Source organism: Pantherophis guttatus, chromosome 2 (assembly GCF_059756535.1).
Source record: "Pantherophis guttatus breed Tessera chromosome 2, ASM5975653v1, whole genome shotgun sequence".
Classification (NCBI taxonomy): domain Eukaryota; kingdom Metazoa; phylum Chordata; class Lepidosauria; order Squamata; family Colubridae; genus Pantherophis; species Pantherophis guttatus.
The window spans coordinates 194,450,601-194,466,750 of NC_142064.1; the positions used below are offsets into that span (position 1 = coordinate 194,450,601).

General features: G+C 39.2%; 1 protein-coding gene across 2 annotated transcripts in view; it reads left to right on the forward strand.

Annotated features, from left to right (window-relative positions):
• SPOCK1 (SPARC (osteonectin), cwcv and kazal like domains proteoglycan 1) overlaps positions 1-16,150 on the forward strand; it is a 524,574-nt gene that overhangs the window by 332,287 nt on the left and 176,137 nt on the right. The gene's annotated exons all lie outside the window — the stretch shown is intronic.

Here is a 16,150-nt window from a genome sequence, read left to right on the forward strand (position 1 = left end):
ACAAATGAACCCAGGCAATTAGACCCCAAGCAACAAATGAACTCTAATGGGTTCCATAAGAAAGTTGGGATTTCTTATGGATCTGGTAGGTCTTAGTTGTCACTTGGTCTTAGTTTTCACTTGGATTGGGTATTTGGCAGACTTGGCTTGAATATTCTAGACATCTGGTAGATAAAATCATTCAGATTCACTTAGAATTGGACTGTCATTAAGCCAATACATTTGAGGTGAAGGAAGTCTTATGTGGGTACTTGGTATGTGTTTGAATGTGAAACTCCTAGATAGTGGACATGATCCTCAGGACTGTTAACCTGACTGCCTGTTTGCTTGGTCGTTGCCCTTTTGATTTGTGAGGTTCTTTCTGGTGGTGTGTAATTGGTTCAGAATAACAGAATAACAGAGTTGGAAGGCACATTGGAGTCTTCTCGTCCAACCCTCTACTCAAGCAGGAAACCCTATATCAGTGATGGCTAACCTTTTTGCCATCGCGTGCCAGGACGGGGGGGCAGGGGAGGGTCGTGCGCACACGTGCCCACGCACATGCACACTCAACCCCCGCCCCCCCGCTCCTGGCACATGATGGCCTGGTAGGTCTATTTTTCTTTCTTACCTGGTTCCAGATCCTCTCTATTTATCTGGGAAGAGCAAAAACAGCCTTTCTCACTCTCTCGAAGGCCCTCCAAAGGCCTGAAACAGCCCATTTCCCAACTCCTGGTGGGACAGGAAGTGACATTTTTTGCTGTCCCCAGCCTCCAGAGCCTCTCTAGAAGTCTCTAGGAGCCTCTCTAGGAGTCTATGGAGGCTGTGGACAGCAAAAAACGTCACTTCCTGTCCCACCGGGAGTCGGAGTCGCAGCCTCCGTAGGGCCTCCAAGGGAGTGGGAAAGGCTGTTTTTGGCCTTCCCAGTTAAATAGAGAGGATCTGAAGCCAGATAAGTAAGAAAAATGGGCCTTCCCCCCCCCCCCAGGCCTTCCAGACGCAGGAAACAGCCTGTTTCCCTACTTCTGGTGGGCCCAGAAGGCCCGAAAATCCGGCTCGCACATGCGCCCCAGAGCTAAGCTGGCGTGCCTACTAATATGGCTCCACGTGCCACGTGTAGCACGCGTGCCATAGGTTCGCCATCACGGCCCTATATACCTTCTTGTTAAACCCACCAGTGTTGGAGCACCCACAATTTCTGGAGGCAGGTCGTTCCGCTGATTAATTGTTCTGTCAAGATATTTCTCCTTAGTTTTAGGTTCTCTCTTTTATTAGTTTCCATCTATTGCTTCTTGTCCTGCCTTCAGATTCCATTCAGTAATATCACTTTTTCAGAAGGAAGGCCTAGTTCACTAGTGGTATGTTTCTCCTTTAAGAGGTTGTTGCTGGATCCAATAGTTGTGGACAATTTTCACCCAGTCTAACCTTCCTTTTCTTAGGAGAGTTGGTAAAAAGGCAGTTTCAGAGGGAAGCAGATTATTCAGGCCTGTTTCAGCCTCATTTCAGGTTAGGATATAGTACACAGATAGCATCATGGTTGAAAGTTTATGGGTGACCTCTTGCAAAGCCAGAATGGTATGTTACTGTCCTGATAATCCCTGTTCTTTCAGTGGATTTTAATACTATCAGCCATGGAAGCAGGCAAGAGATTGACATGAGACCCTAATGGGTGATGTGTCCCTTTTCCTGTTTAATATCCACATGGTCTACATAATTTTTTCATTGTGGTTGTAAATTTGTTTTTAATATTGTACACCAGCCAGAGTTGCTATGGAGTTGAGCAGCTTTACAAATATGATACATAAATAAAAATGAACTTTATAGTGAATGTAAAATTCAATCTGGTATACACTGTGTATCTGTTTTGAGTTACATTAGGGTTCCGGTTACGCATACAACAAATAGCTAAGCAAATAAGGAATTTCATATCTACAAAAAGATTGCCGAGTAGATTATTTAAAAACAACAAAATTATTCATGCCTTAGGTATTGATTGAGCAAAAGAAAATCATTTTCTTAGTAATATGTAATTCATGCACTGGTATGTTATTTACAAGGGGAATTTTGGATTCTCTCCTGTATCTAACATTGGATAATTATTCAATAGGTAATATGTATGATTGTCCTGTTTACAAAGCTTTTCGTTGTACACAGTTCCTTGCAATAATAATTTGGATTCCATAAAAACCCAGATTTAAAAGTAAAATGGGTAAGCTCAAGCAATACAGAATGCTTCCATAAACTACTTTCTCCCTATCTTTGAATATCAGTGGTTGTCTAAAAGATTAATTCCAGAACATGTATCACACCGTAAGTCTCTGTGTGAACTCCAGGTTGGGAAATGAGCCATAACTAAGAGGTAAAAATTTTTGCTTGGCAAGCAAAAGTTTAATTCCCTGCTGTTTTTACTCCCACTCTGAAAACATCTAATATGTGCCCCCACAAAAAAACCCAATTCACCCAGAAGTGCCTGCAGAGGAGAATCAAAACAGGCAAGTTAGTGATTGGAGCACAATTGAGGCTCTCTTTGTACACATGTGACCCAGAAACATGTGCAAATGCATTATTTTCTATTGGGATACCACAATCAGCTTGCTGCCTGCTTTGAGTTCCCACCTCCTCATCCCTTGTAAATATTACAGAATCTACTCTTTTCACTGAAGTAATAATATTACACTCATTGCCTTGAGGTTGGGAGGCTGAGTTGCAACTCCAGACTTCCCTGACTTTAAGGCTGTCAGGAAACAGGAGTGGAGCAATTTTCTGTTGGTTAGAAACAAAAAATAAAGACCTGAAAGAACAAATAATCTGTACAATAATCATATTAAAAATTGCTATCTGAGCAGAGAATCAAATAAACCTTAATTTGGAGAACTAATTAACACATTTGGTTAAATTGGCCCATCAGTTTAGAATTCCTTGGTCCTATTTATCAACCTCCTACCCTTCTTTGGTTACATACAAGCATTTCTTTATATGCTTTGGATAACAGGTAATATGTCTAAGAAATTAGTTTCTGAGCCAGTAAATTATTTTCTGCCCCATACTCCTTATTGTAAGATTATTTAAAGTATTTTTTTTCAGACATTTGTCAACAGCTTTCTTACCCCAAACTTTATTCTTTTATCTGCATTATTGGGCAATACAGTACTAATTTCAGGTTCAAAAAGCTTCATTTTTTTAAAAAAAATCATAGCTACTCTACTGTGAAAGGCATATCAGTTTTGATTACTGTCATATAAATCATAATTTCCAAAGAAATTGCAGGTGTTTTTGCAATCCCACCAGCAAACCACAAAGAAAATAGAATGAAAGATAGATTTCTATTCTTCCTTAACTATCTCTCTTATCTTCAGAGCCACTTAGTCCATAATCATATAAACAAGTTGAGACTGGCTTGATAAATCCAGAGCTTTTGTAATGCACTCAGGCAAGCTGAGTAGATCTTTACTGAACAGGATGAATGCCAGGTATTTCAGAAAGCCTTCTGATTATTTACTATAGGATTTAATTCCTTTTTAAAATCCAGAATCAATGATATCGTTTCTTCAGCTTAGTTTTGAATCCAGTAATCATTATAAAGCATATATTAATTCATGTTCTTGTCCCATTTTGTATTTAGCATGTTAGTAACTGAAGTAGGGAATATTACCTGGCAAGGTGAAAATGTTGATAGAATAATTGTGGAAACAGAAGGTCAGCATTACACCTATACATATCTATTGGCCAGGGGTGGGTTCTACTTACCTGTACTACCGGTTTGCAACAGGAGCATTTCTGCGCATGCACAGATCATCAATTATGACGTCCAGGCGGGTGGCCAGAGCCTCCCACCGCTTTTACTACCGTTTCTAAAGAACCGGACAGAACTGGGAGCAACCCACCACTGCTATAGGCTCTTTCTGTACAGTCTTTGCAATATAGGTAAAGGGAAAGGTTCCCCTCGCACATATGTGCTAGTCGTTCCCGACTCTAGAGGGCGGTGCTCATCTCCGTTTCAAAGCCGAAGAGCCAGCACGGTCCGAAGACGTCTTTGTGGTCATGTGGCTGGCATGACTAAACGCCAAAGGCGCACGGAACACTGTTACCTTCCCACCAAAGGTGGTCCCTATTTTTCTACTTGCATTTTTTACGTGCTTTCGAACTGCTAGGTTGGCAGAAGCTGGGACAAGTAATGGGAGCTCACCCCGTTACGTGGCATTAGGGATTTGAACCACTGAATTGCTGACCTTTCGATCGACAAGCTGAGCATCTTAGCCACTGAGCCACCACATCCCTCCTTTGCAATATATATGTCTTCAAAATAAGGGGAACCAGCAAATGCAAATCCCAGTATGTGCATGCTCTTTCTATCACAATACAAGGCTGGGGCTTCAGGCATTGGTATATATAAACAGCTGAGTTTTCAGTATCAGTATATAATTCAGTTAATTTCATTTCAGTGATTTGTGATACCATGAAAATTGTAAAGAAACTCTTGGTAAAACATTTGTTTTACTACCAGTGTTTGCAAAATGAACCAAGGATAAATCTCTTTATTTTCCTTATTATTACCCTATATTACTTCCCATCTGTTAGCCAGTTGTACTTTTTATTGCTTTCAGTGTAATGAGACACAGAATTCTTACGTTGTTACTTGTTTTTCCTTCTGTGTCACATCTGCAGTAATTTCCCTCAGAATTTGGAATTAATTTTTCTCCCCATTGTAACGAGTATGTAATGACTAATAATCTCCTGATGGGTATCTCAACTGCAGCCTCCAACAGTTAACATTTTAAAAAATGCATCAAAAAAAGTTTGCATGGTAAACTGAGTTCCTGTAGAGATAGTCCTCAATTTATAATTGTTCATTTAGTGACAGTCTGAAGATACAACAGCATTGAAAAAAGTGACCTATGACCGTTTTTCACACATATGACCCTTGTAGCATCCCTATGTACATGTGATCAAAACTTGGCTGCTTGGTATCTTCTTAACTATTTCTTCATCTCGCGGTATATCTTCATTTTTCCAATATTGTGCGAAAATAATCCTCGCTGCTGTTAAGACATGTAATATTAAATACATACTTTTCTTATCAAGATTTTCTGATATTATACCTAATAAAAACAGTTCAGGTTTAAAATGTATATATTTCCCTATTATCTTTTCTAACCACCTTTGTATCTTTGCCCCCTTTTTTTTTTTTTTTTGCTTTGTTACAAATCCACCACAAATGATAAAATGTGTTTTTAAATACTTTATAAAATAGTTAAGAAGATACTAAATTGTACAGAAATGGATAGATTGACATTGAAAATTAAACAGAAAGAGGATGTAGAATACTATCAAACATGGAATTTATTTTACCAATGGCTGGAAAAAAGAGGTGGAAATTAAGAATGTAATCTATATTGTTATGTAAATTAAGTACCCAGACAACACGATGTTTATTAAGCACTAATAAGCCTTGGTACTACTAATAAGCCTTGGTACTACAGTGGTTTAAAGCACCCTGTTATTAACACAGCTGCCTGCAATTTACTGCTGGTTCGAATCTCTCCAAGGCTCAAGGTTGACTCAGCCTTCCATCCTTTCTAAGGTAGGTTAAATGAGGACCCAGTTTGTGGGGGCAATAAGCTGACTTTGTATAAATATACAAAAGTATGAAGGCTATTGCTTAACGCACTGTAAGCCGCCCTGAGTCTCCGGAGAAGGGCGGCATATAAATCAAATTAAAAAAAAAAAAAAAAAAAAAAAACTAAGAAATGTATTTAATAGAAAATCAATAAAATAATAATAATAATACCGTGTTTCCCCGAAAATGAGCCCGTTTTATATTTTTTTGAACCCCAAAATAAGCACTTGGCCTTATTTTCGGGGAGGTCTTATTATTTTGGGGCGCGTGGAGCAAGACGGGGATCCTTTTGCCATTTTACCTGATTTCCATCTCTGTCTCCCTAACCCTAACCAGAGGAAATGGTGGGGACCAGCTGCACATGCATTTAAATATTTTCAGGGGACGGCTTATTTTCAGGGAAACCCAGTAACAACAACAACAACAACAGCAACAACTTGGCTGCTTGGCAACTGGCATGTATTTATGACAGTTGCACTCTCCCAGGGTCATGTCCTGACCATTTGTGACCAACCTCTGACAAGCAAAGTCAATGGAGAAAGCCAGATTCGCCTAACGACTTCATGATTCAATTAACAATTAACTGCAGTGGCAAAAAAAGATCATAAAATGGGGCAAAATGCACTTAACAACTGTCTTGCTTAGGAACAGAAATTTTTGGCTCCATTGTGGTCATAAGCTGATGACTACTTCTAATAACATGGGTTGTAGATGATGCAAACTGAACCTTAATGATGAACAGTAGTCTCAATTTTCAAAGTTACAGAGCATTCAAAAGGACTTACCTACAACTCATCCTCAGAGTTATAATTGCTGCATTATCTCTAAGGCCATGGGACTGCATTTCAGGCACTTGGCAACTAAGTCACATTGTTGCCCAGTTGCAGTGCTCGCAGTCACATGATAATGTTTTGCAATTGTTTTTTGCTTCTGTCTGGCAAAAAACCACCCATTGGATAATCTGGATTCTGATTTACAACCATGCAATTCATTTAACAATCTCAGTGGCTTCCTTAACAACTGTTGTAAACAAGTTGTACCAAACTGGTAACTCTATTTACGACTGCAACAACTCATGATCAAAATTCATGGCTCAATTGTAACCTAAATTGAGGCATGCATTTGAGTGTGTATTGACAACAACACTGAAATGTCAATATCTGCAAAAGCCCATGCATCTTGCAGGCATCTGCAAAAAGAAAACCTTAATTCATGTAGCTGTACATACATTGATTCAAGACAGGTTTTCTCCTTCTGTGCATCAGCACTGAACACGCTGATGTCTCCAGGAGACAGCAATGTCTTTTCAGTGAATGGACAAGAGTACAGTGCTCCAGGGAATTGCAAAAAATTTGGAAGTGCAGTTTGTCAAGGAGAAATTGCAGAGCTCTAGTCTGTGTTGGATCTAGAGGTATTAGGAGTTCTGGATTGAAAACACTCCATCGACTTTGGAAATGTATTGTGACACCTTGGCAGTTTGAAAATGTAATCATTTAAGTTTTTTATATTCTTTCTATGCCACCCTTCTTCCCTTCTTTGTCTCTTTCTGCCCTTTCTGTTTTTTCCATTGTTAATCCCAATGTAATTTCTAAAAACCTCCTTTTTATTATTACTATTTACATATTCAATTATTTTTCTAAAATTAATCTCATTGTCTATGTCTTCTTCTTTATATTCAATCTCTGTGTCTTGCTTCTCCATTTTTGTTTCCTTGTTAGCTTCAGCATTTTCTATCTTGATTTTTGGATCCTCAAGTTTCGATTCTCCATGTAATATTGTAATTATTTCCGCTTTCCACGAGTATATCATTTCCATCATTTCTCTAATTTTCTGCGCCATTTTATTCTTTCTGGGTTAATATTGTTCCAGTTTTAAAAGTCCCGTTGTTTTCCTCTTTTTTTTCCAAAGTCAAGCTGCTTGCAGACAAAGCAATCCTCCCCAAAAGTTCTCAGGACTATTATCACTGGTGTAGTTCAAAATTTTCCAAAACAAAGATTCCAAATTGCAATTCTCTTTTTTCTCCTGAAAATGTCTCTCTACAATTCTCTTAATTGTTTAACAGAGTGTCCATTTTGTATCAATCCTCGTTAACAATCTAACTTATTTTTTCTTCTTTGAAAATTACAAATCAATTTTATAGTCCAGTCCAAATTAAACAATACTTTTCCCCTCTTTTTTTTTTCTCCTTTATTTTATCTTTAGGTATACAGCACTTCTGTTGCAGGGCTTAATATTCAATTTTTCTTAGCCTTCAAAAAGAAAGGATCTATTTATTTTCTTTCCAATCCTTTAGCCAATTTTGGGGTTCTAATTCTTAAAATTTTCCAAATAATTTTATTCAAAAATCAATTTTCTTTTCAGGTTTTTATCCCTTTAAATTCCACTTACATCTTCTTTTCTTCCCCTATGCCCATTAGCCGCTATTTTTACGCTGGGGGTTTCAGGTTTTTTTTAAAAAATATTTGTTGTTACTTTGCCTGTGGGTTGGCTGTCACTCATCCGGCTTCAAAAACTCCGTTACATTCACCGCTCTTGCTCATGGACTATGAATGCTAACATGCTTATGAAGAAGGCACAGAAGAGGCTGTACTTCCTGAGAATGCTCAGGAAGATAAATCTATCTCAGCATCTACTTCTGTCTACTATCGCAGCACCATTGAGAGTGTCCTGACATACAGCATTCTTGCATGGTGTGGGAGCAGCTCTGTAGCAGCTCTACAGAGAATCATTAAAACTGCCCAGAATATCATCGGACTCCAGCTACCAGCCCTGGATGACATCTTCAAAACTCGCTGTTTGAGAAAATTGCATAACATTCTCAGAGACTCTTCCCATCCTGCTTACAATCTTTTTGGACTGTTGCCTTCTGGCAGAAGATACAGAACAATTAAAACTTGGACCACACATTTTCTGAATAGTTTTTATCCTGAAGCTATAATTGCACTCAACAATGAACTAAAGGGCCACCATCAGTGAGCTGTTGGACAGTATTACTTGATCTGTGGTGTGGATGTTTGGGTGGTTTAGGGGTGGAGAATTGTGGTGGGTGGGAGTGTGTTTGGGGATTGTTATGTGTGTTGGACCTGGTCTTTGGGTGTTAAGTGAATTTCATTGTATGGGTATACTGTGTATATACTTACAATGACAATAAAGTTATTTATTTATTTACTTAGTCCGGTTGCCCCAGCTTCTTGACAGCCGCAATGGCTGGTGCCTCCACCGCCAAATCGGAGAGAGATTCCTCTGACCTTCGAGGAACTTGCCTGTTCTTCTTGGTCTTCCGAGGTGCCTCTCCTTCTTCCCCATCCCTACAGGATGGTTCTGGTCCGAAGACCCCTCGGCAGCGGTTCGTCAGTCCGGGTTTTCGCGGAGCTCATCAGAGCCTACTAATTCCCCGACTGTCTCGCCGTGACGCTTCTGGTCAAATCGGCAGTTTGAAAATGTGTGGACCTCAGCTTCCAGAATTTCCATCCTAGCTGGGGAATTTTTGGGAGTTGAAGTCCACACATCTACAAACTACTAAAGTTAAGAAACACTGCAGTAGACTGAAGCATATATAAATCTTGCCTGTTCCTCAGTTCCACACTCAACAAGAGGTGTGTGTCACATCATAATTCCAGTATTTTCCAAATGTAACCCAAGAACAGGTGATTCCCTGACCACTTCCACTTCCAGAAGGATTACTGTGATTCTTCCATATTCTGGCTTTTGAGTCATTATTATATTCTAGTAGCTTTTCCTATATCATAAAACAGTAGATGAAAACTAGATTGCCCCTGGTTTCACACAGATTATCAATGATCCAGTGCATAGGAACAGGAACTTTAAAATGTGGCATCAGGTTCTCTCAAAACATAAAATTCTTGCTTGGTTACTAAGGACTTGTGCATACATTGGCATGACTGCTCCATTTTCTGGGTGAGTAAATTCTGTTAAGTCTCAGAAACTGTCACTTGCCATTTGAAGATTGCAATGAGTCCATTAGTAAATGGACTCAAGGCTATATTTAAGGCAACTTTCACCAACCTAATTCCCACTGGATTACAACTCACAGAATTTCCAATCACCATGTCCTGTAGCTGGAGTAATTTGGATTCTAGGATTATAAACATCACATAGTTGAAGAGAAACAATTTTGGGAAAGCTGCAGCAGGAGAAATGAAAAGCTGATGAGGGAAATGCAGCCTCCCCCGCCTCGAAGTTACCCATGTGAGCCTCAGAATTGCTAACTTTTATGAGTTTGGCATTTATTTCAGCTGTTTGACTTCACACAAGGTTTTATTTCCCTGCAATCTAAATTGTTTCAAACAACTGCTGTGAAACTAAAGGTCAAGATTTAATGTCCTAGCAAATAAAATGTTGATGATTGTAAGTAATTATCAGGTAATTCTAGTGCCTGCCCAAAATTTCAGAGAATGTTTTAAGCTTCAGTGAACGAAGACCTTAATGAACCTGACAAAATTCAGAGCAGTAGAAGTGGCATTTATGGATTATTGCTGTTTTGAATTCTAACCCTGAAAAGGCAGTGCATCTGACCTGGTGAAGATAACACTGTAGTATCAACACTGAATGTGGCTCCCATGTAAACCTGGTGTGTTGAAAATTAGTTGCCCCACAGAGTCTAATCTTATCAGAAGATTTAAAATATTGTATTTGCATTTTTAATATGAACTCTAGTGCAGAATCTTTTATAGATCTTTTTACATGTATATATGAAGAGGTCCCACAGGTTTAATATGACAGGTTTTCTTTAAAATTTGTAGTGCCCACCTTAAGAAGAAGGAATATTCTTATTGTCTTTTAACCCTATTAATTCTCGAGTCACAATGAAATTCTTCTACGATGTCATAAAATATGATTTTCACTCCATCTTCTCTAATATAAAATATTGCATAAAGTTCTCCAGATTCCATATTCAGAAACAAAAATTAATCTGGGCCATCCACTTTCATGTAGTTTCTAATATCATGGGTTCACATAATGGGTTTCCTTATAAATAAGAAATTCCTCATGTACTTAACGTGTGAGCCAGTGTGATGTAGTAATCAAAGCACTGGATTACAACCAAGTGATCCAGGATCAGGTCCACCCTCAGCTATGGAAACCTGTTGGCGATTTTTAACCAGCTTATTTCTCTCAGTCCCAAGTACTTCAGAAGTTTGTTTTAAGGGTAAAATGAGAAATCCCCATAAAAATCCCCTTCCTGTTCCTGAATAAAAGGCAGGATATAAATGTGCAGGTCCTGTCAGCATCTTCTTAAACAAACTGTATCTTTCCTTACAAACTGCTGTAAGGCTACCCTCCATTATTCCAGCTTGATCTTAGGCAAAGGCTTGTTTGATTGAAGAGGTTGCTGGCAGGTGCTCTGTGCATGGTCAGATGTCTCCCGAAGCATTTTTTTTAAATCTGCCAAGGACAATAAAAGCAACAAATAGATTGGTCAATGCTAGCAAAACACTGCTCATCATAGAAGAAAATGGAGAGTTTTTGACAATCCAGGGGATTAGAGAGTTACTGGTTCTCTAACAATAGTGTTTACACTCATTAACTAGATTTTGTGTCTGAATATGTATATATATATATATTAAAAAGGTTAAGAATCCCAGCTTAGACATGGCTTCACTGATGGTTGTGATCTCCCTTTGACGACTCCTCAGATTCTTCTTCGGAGGTCAGCTCAAGGGAGGGTGAGCTCATTCCTGGCATGTCAGGAACTGGGTTAATTAATGACTGAACAGCTGGCCAAAAGATTTACAGGGGGCTTTGGCTGGGATCAGCTTTTAGGGGCAGACAGTCAGTGAAGAGGAGGAGAAGTTGACTTCCATGGTGGATCCGAAAGCACACAGGGCAGAGAAAAGACTAGAGCAATGGAGATCTGCCAGATTACTCAGGAGAAGGCCCCAGCCATCTTGATGGGCTGCACCGGAAAGCTATTTATCACGGCAGGTGGAGGGAGGTGTTGCTGGGAACAACATTGGTTTCTGGCTGTGTGTGGGTTTGTTTGTTCCTAATTTAAGTTAAATAACACTGTATGTATCACTGTATGTTGTGCTTTGAGTGATATTACTTAAATTAAAGGAAGGTAACCCCAAAATAAGAGATCTGTCTAACTTGACATAAGCTGTGAAAAATTTTCAAAATAGGTATAGAAGTATGTGCATTCAAAAGAACTTTCTTTGGTGATCATTCACCTGCAAAGATTACCTTTCAAATTTCTTTTGAGGTCTTGTACATTGTTTATACTAAAAAGATTCTCATTGGGGGTATGTTTATGATAGCCAAAGGCATTCTTATATCAACATTACAGCTCATGTTATTTTGGCCCCCAGTGTCGTGCCCTAATTATAAGACTACCACATCTGTGTTTCAGAAATTCAATTGGCTGCTGGCATGACAGTGAGAGACAAGATACTTTGCGGTCATTTAGATTTGATAGACATAAATGATATATTCATTGTTATTCTTTCCTAAATGAACACAATGGATTCCTTTGGAATGGCTTTCAGGAAAACATCAGCTTATATAAGTGTGCCATCCACTATGAAGATGGTATCTATAATTATGTCTAATGAGGTTCTAGCAAATGAGCTGAATAAGCATGTAAATGTAAAACTTTCCTCAGTTTTTTTTACTTTAGTTCTCAATTTTACTTAGTGTCCATTCAAAGTTACAAAAGCACTGGAAAAGGTGACTTGCCATTTATACACATCTCCATGGTCACATAATTATAATCAAAACAGTTGGCAACTGGCATGTATTTATGATGGTTACAGTGTCGTGGGGTCATGTGATCACCTTTTGCAACTTTCTGACAAATGAAATCAATGGGAAAGACAGATTCACCTAACAACCTTATTACCAGGGGTGAAATGCTCCCAGATCGGACCAGATCGGACCTGGTCCATGCACCAGCTGCGCAAGCGCACACCGTTTATTTCATTCATTCATCAGTGGCAGGGTGGGTGTGCGCTTGCACAGCCAGCGCATGGACCAGGGCAGCTATTGTGGCGGCACATTCAAGAAGGAGAGCAGCTCTGGTAACTTTCGGGCGCTTGCCTTCCCTGGCAGCAGCCGCAGGAGAAAGGTAAGGAATAGGACACGCTGTGTGGCGAAGGGTGAGCGGGCGGCGGCTCCGTGGCAAGGCTGGAGTCGGGGAATGGTGCATTCCCCGACCTGGTTGAGGCAGGCATTTAGCTGGCGGCAGCTCTGGGGCTTTGGGTGAATGGCGCGTCTCTGGGCCCCAGCCCCCGACCCAAAGCGAAGGGAGAGCGGGTGGTGAGCGGGCGGCAGAATAGAAATTTAAAATGTTTTCCTACCAGGTTCTGTGGATGTGGCTTAGTGGGGGAGGGTCTTGTGACTGAGTGGACGTGGCTGTGAGTGACATTGAGTTGGCCACGCCCACTTAGTCACAGGACACCCCCCCCACCAAGCCACGCTCACAGAACCAGTAGGGAAAAATTTTAGATTTCACCCCTGCATATTACCAACTTAATAACTGCAGCGGTTCACTTAACTGTGGCAAGAAAGATAGTAAAATGAGGCAAAACTCACTAAATAACTGTCTAGCAATGGAAATGTTGGGCTTAATTGTGGTTGTAAGTAAAGAACTACCAGTGTTGTGTTGACTTTTCAGATTTTTAAAACTTTGTGCAACCTGCAACTGGTAAAATTGGTAACTTGAAGAAAATGGTTGATGTTCATGTAGGCTCGTCCCAAGAGATTAAAAACAAAGAGAGTAAAACACTTTAAGCAAATTCCCATGCCAGAAGGGAGTCAGAAAATAACAAATTCAATGCTGCTGCAAGCCCATTTTTCCCTGATTTATCAATACAATCAACTACAGGTAATCCTCATTTGGTGACTGCTCACAGTTACATACTAATGGAAAAGTAACTTGCAACCAGACCTATTTTATTGCCTGCTGTCCAGAGTCATTTTCTGTGAGATGGGTGGCCATCTAAATTTGATTATATTAATAAACAAAATCTTCACATTTACAACTTTGCAGGTCTGTAAAACAAGAAAAAGGATGAAGCAAGATCATAAGCACAATTGTGGTTTCACTTAGCAACCACTTTGTTTAATGACCAAGTTGCCAGTCCCCTATTGTGATTGCTAAAATGAGGACTAACTGTAGGCTACTACAGTTGAAGTAGTAGTAGCCTGAAGATAGGCTACTAGAGACTCCATTTGTTTCTCTTTAAGCCAATTACTCCACTGTCAGCCTTATTCTGTTGATGTTATGAACTTATTAATTTGTATATTAATTAGCTTCCCAATATGGTGGGAGAAAAAGGATTATTTTTAGCAATTAATATAATCAATGGAATATTTTGGAGTTTCCCCTACCTATGTGTTCATTATCTTAATTGTGAGATCTTGTAACAGCTCACCCCAAAATACTGTGTCTAATTTGAACAACTGCCACACTCCGTCCTTGGCAGCAAAGAGTACATTCAAATGCTCAACCAACATTAAGAAAACATTTCTTATCCCATTTGAAAATGACCCAATTCTTATACTTCAAAGGCCAAAGAGGAAAGTCAAAGATTCTATCTAAAACAGGAAGATTTGCACAAGCAATGAAATTGATTCAAGACACAGCAAAGCTTCTTCCTGCTTCAGAGAATTTAAGCATAGATATTAATCCTGTCCATGATAGTAAACAACTAAAGACATCAGAGAAAAGCTCACCAACCAATGACTTTGGGTTTTCTTTACAACAGTTATAAGCAAACTTATTGTCCCTCTTCCCCCTTTAATATTATATTACACAATTCTCACCTTCTTCACAATCCATTCTTTTATTGTGGGTATTTCAGTATTAAGTACAATTATGATTTACTCATATATATATATATATATCAATCACAGGGGGCATATCACTAGCATGCCCCCCCTGCACAGAAGATGCTTACCCCTCCCCTACTGAAGTCTTTAGAATACTGGCATCCTTCCCTGTGAGCATGTCAATAACATTGGAAATATGCTACAGTCAAGCATGAAGGATAACTTCATCATATGTGAGGCATGCTCAATAGCAAATTACAAACCTAGACAAATTGATATTCACGTCAGCCTTACAACCTGACCTTATTAAGGGTCCTTTGGGGAATATTAACCAGCTGATCTACACTAATGTTTCCATCTCAGCCTGGCCTCTCAGCTGACATGTTATGATTTGGGTTTTTCTACTACTTCTTTTCCTCAAACAGATCCTGGCAGGTTTCCAACCCAATGCTCCCCTATCAATGAAGAATATCTGTGAGACTCCCTTTCCTCACCAAATATCACATGGTTCAATAAACTCCATCTTCATCACATAGACAGTTATCCAATAGAATAGCTGAACAATTTAATAATCAATCTACAGACTGAATAAAAGCTAAAATGGGTTCTTTTGGAACAAAAATATTCCATATTTTTTAGACTTGATTTATAAATATGATTTCATTTTGTTGCAAGATACCTGGACTCTACTGCTTCTGTGGCAAGGTACAGTATATTCCCTTAATGGTATTTGTGGTCCTGAAAGGGCCGATATCAAGAAACTTAATATCTTAAAATGCAGGTAACCTGTAGTCTCCAGTTTCTCAGTTGGGACACATGTGAGCAAATGGCATTAGCCTCTCGGGCCAACTTAACAAAATATGCTTTCCTAATTATAAACATTTACTGACCTCCTTGCAGGTTGGTTTCCTCAACAAATGTCACCTGGGATAAATTTGAGAATTACTTGACACAGTTTGCCTGGGCTGACACAATTCCTGGCGTTCTATTTCTCAGTGACCTAAATGTCAGATTTGGTACCAATGACAAAATCTTTCCTCCCAAATTACCATAATTCCCATTCACACCCTCAGAATCACAGAGGCCAGCTATATTTTATTCTCCTTATGTACACTCAGAGCGTATACACCTAAGACAAATTCCTTGTGTGTCCAATCACACTTGGCCAATAAATAATTCTATCTATCTATCTATCTATCTATCTATCTATCTATCTATCTATCTATCTATCTATCTTCTAGGGATCAGGGCATCAGCCTTACAGAATGACACCTACAAGGTATTACTAGAAAATTCAAGCTTTGCATACCAAATGGCAGAATAGACAATGACTTTACTGGGGAGTAAGCCTACTGGGGAGTAGGTCCAGTAAACTCAATTTTACATTTACTATACTAATTTCTAATTATTTTGTTTAATTTGGTATGTTCTTTACAGTTGAACTATGAACTATGCCTGAAGAACATTTTCTACTACTATTCCATTTGGGCTTTGGGCGTTATCCAACTTTTCAGAACATTAAAATTATGGGCCCAGCCACCCCAAGGACTGGATTGACTGACAAAATGGTGAGATCAGTTTAACATCTTGCCCAAGATCAGACCTTGGAGCTCTGTAGCTCCTGATTGAGAGCTCAAACTCTGTAGAAGCTCTTACTACATATAACCTATTGACAGATAAATTTCAGAGGTCATTATTAATATGTCAGCAGCACCCTCTGAACCAAAACCCCTGGTTTAAATCAGGACTATATATAAACCAGGG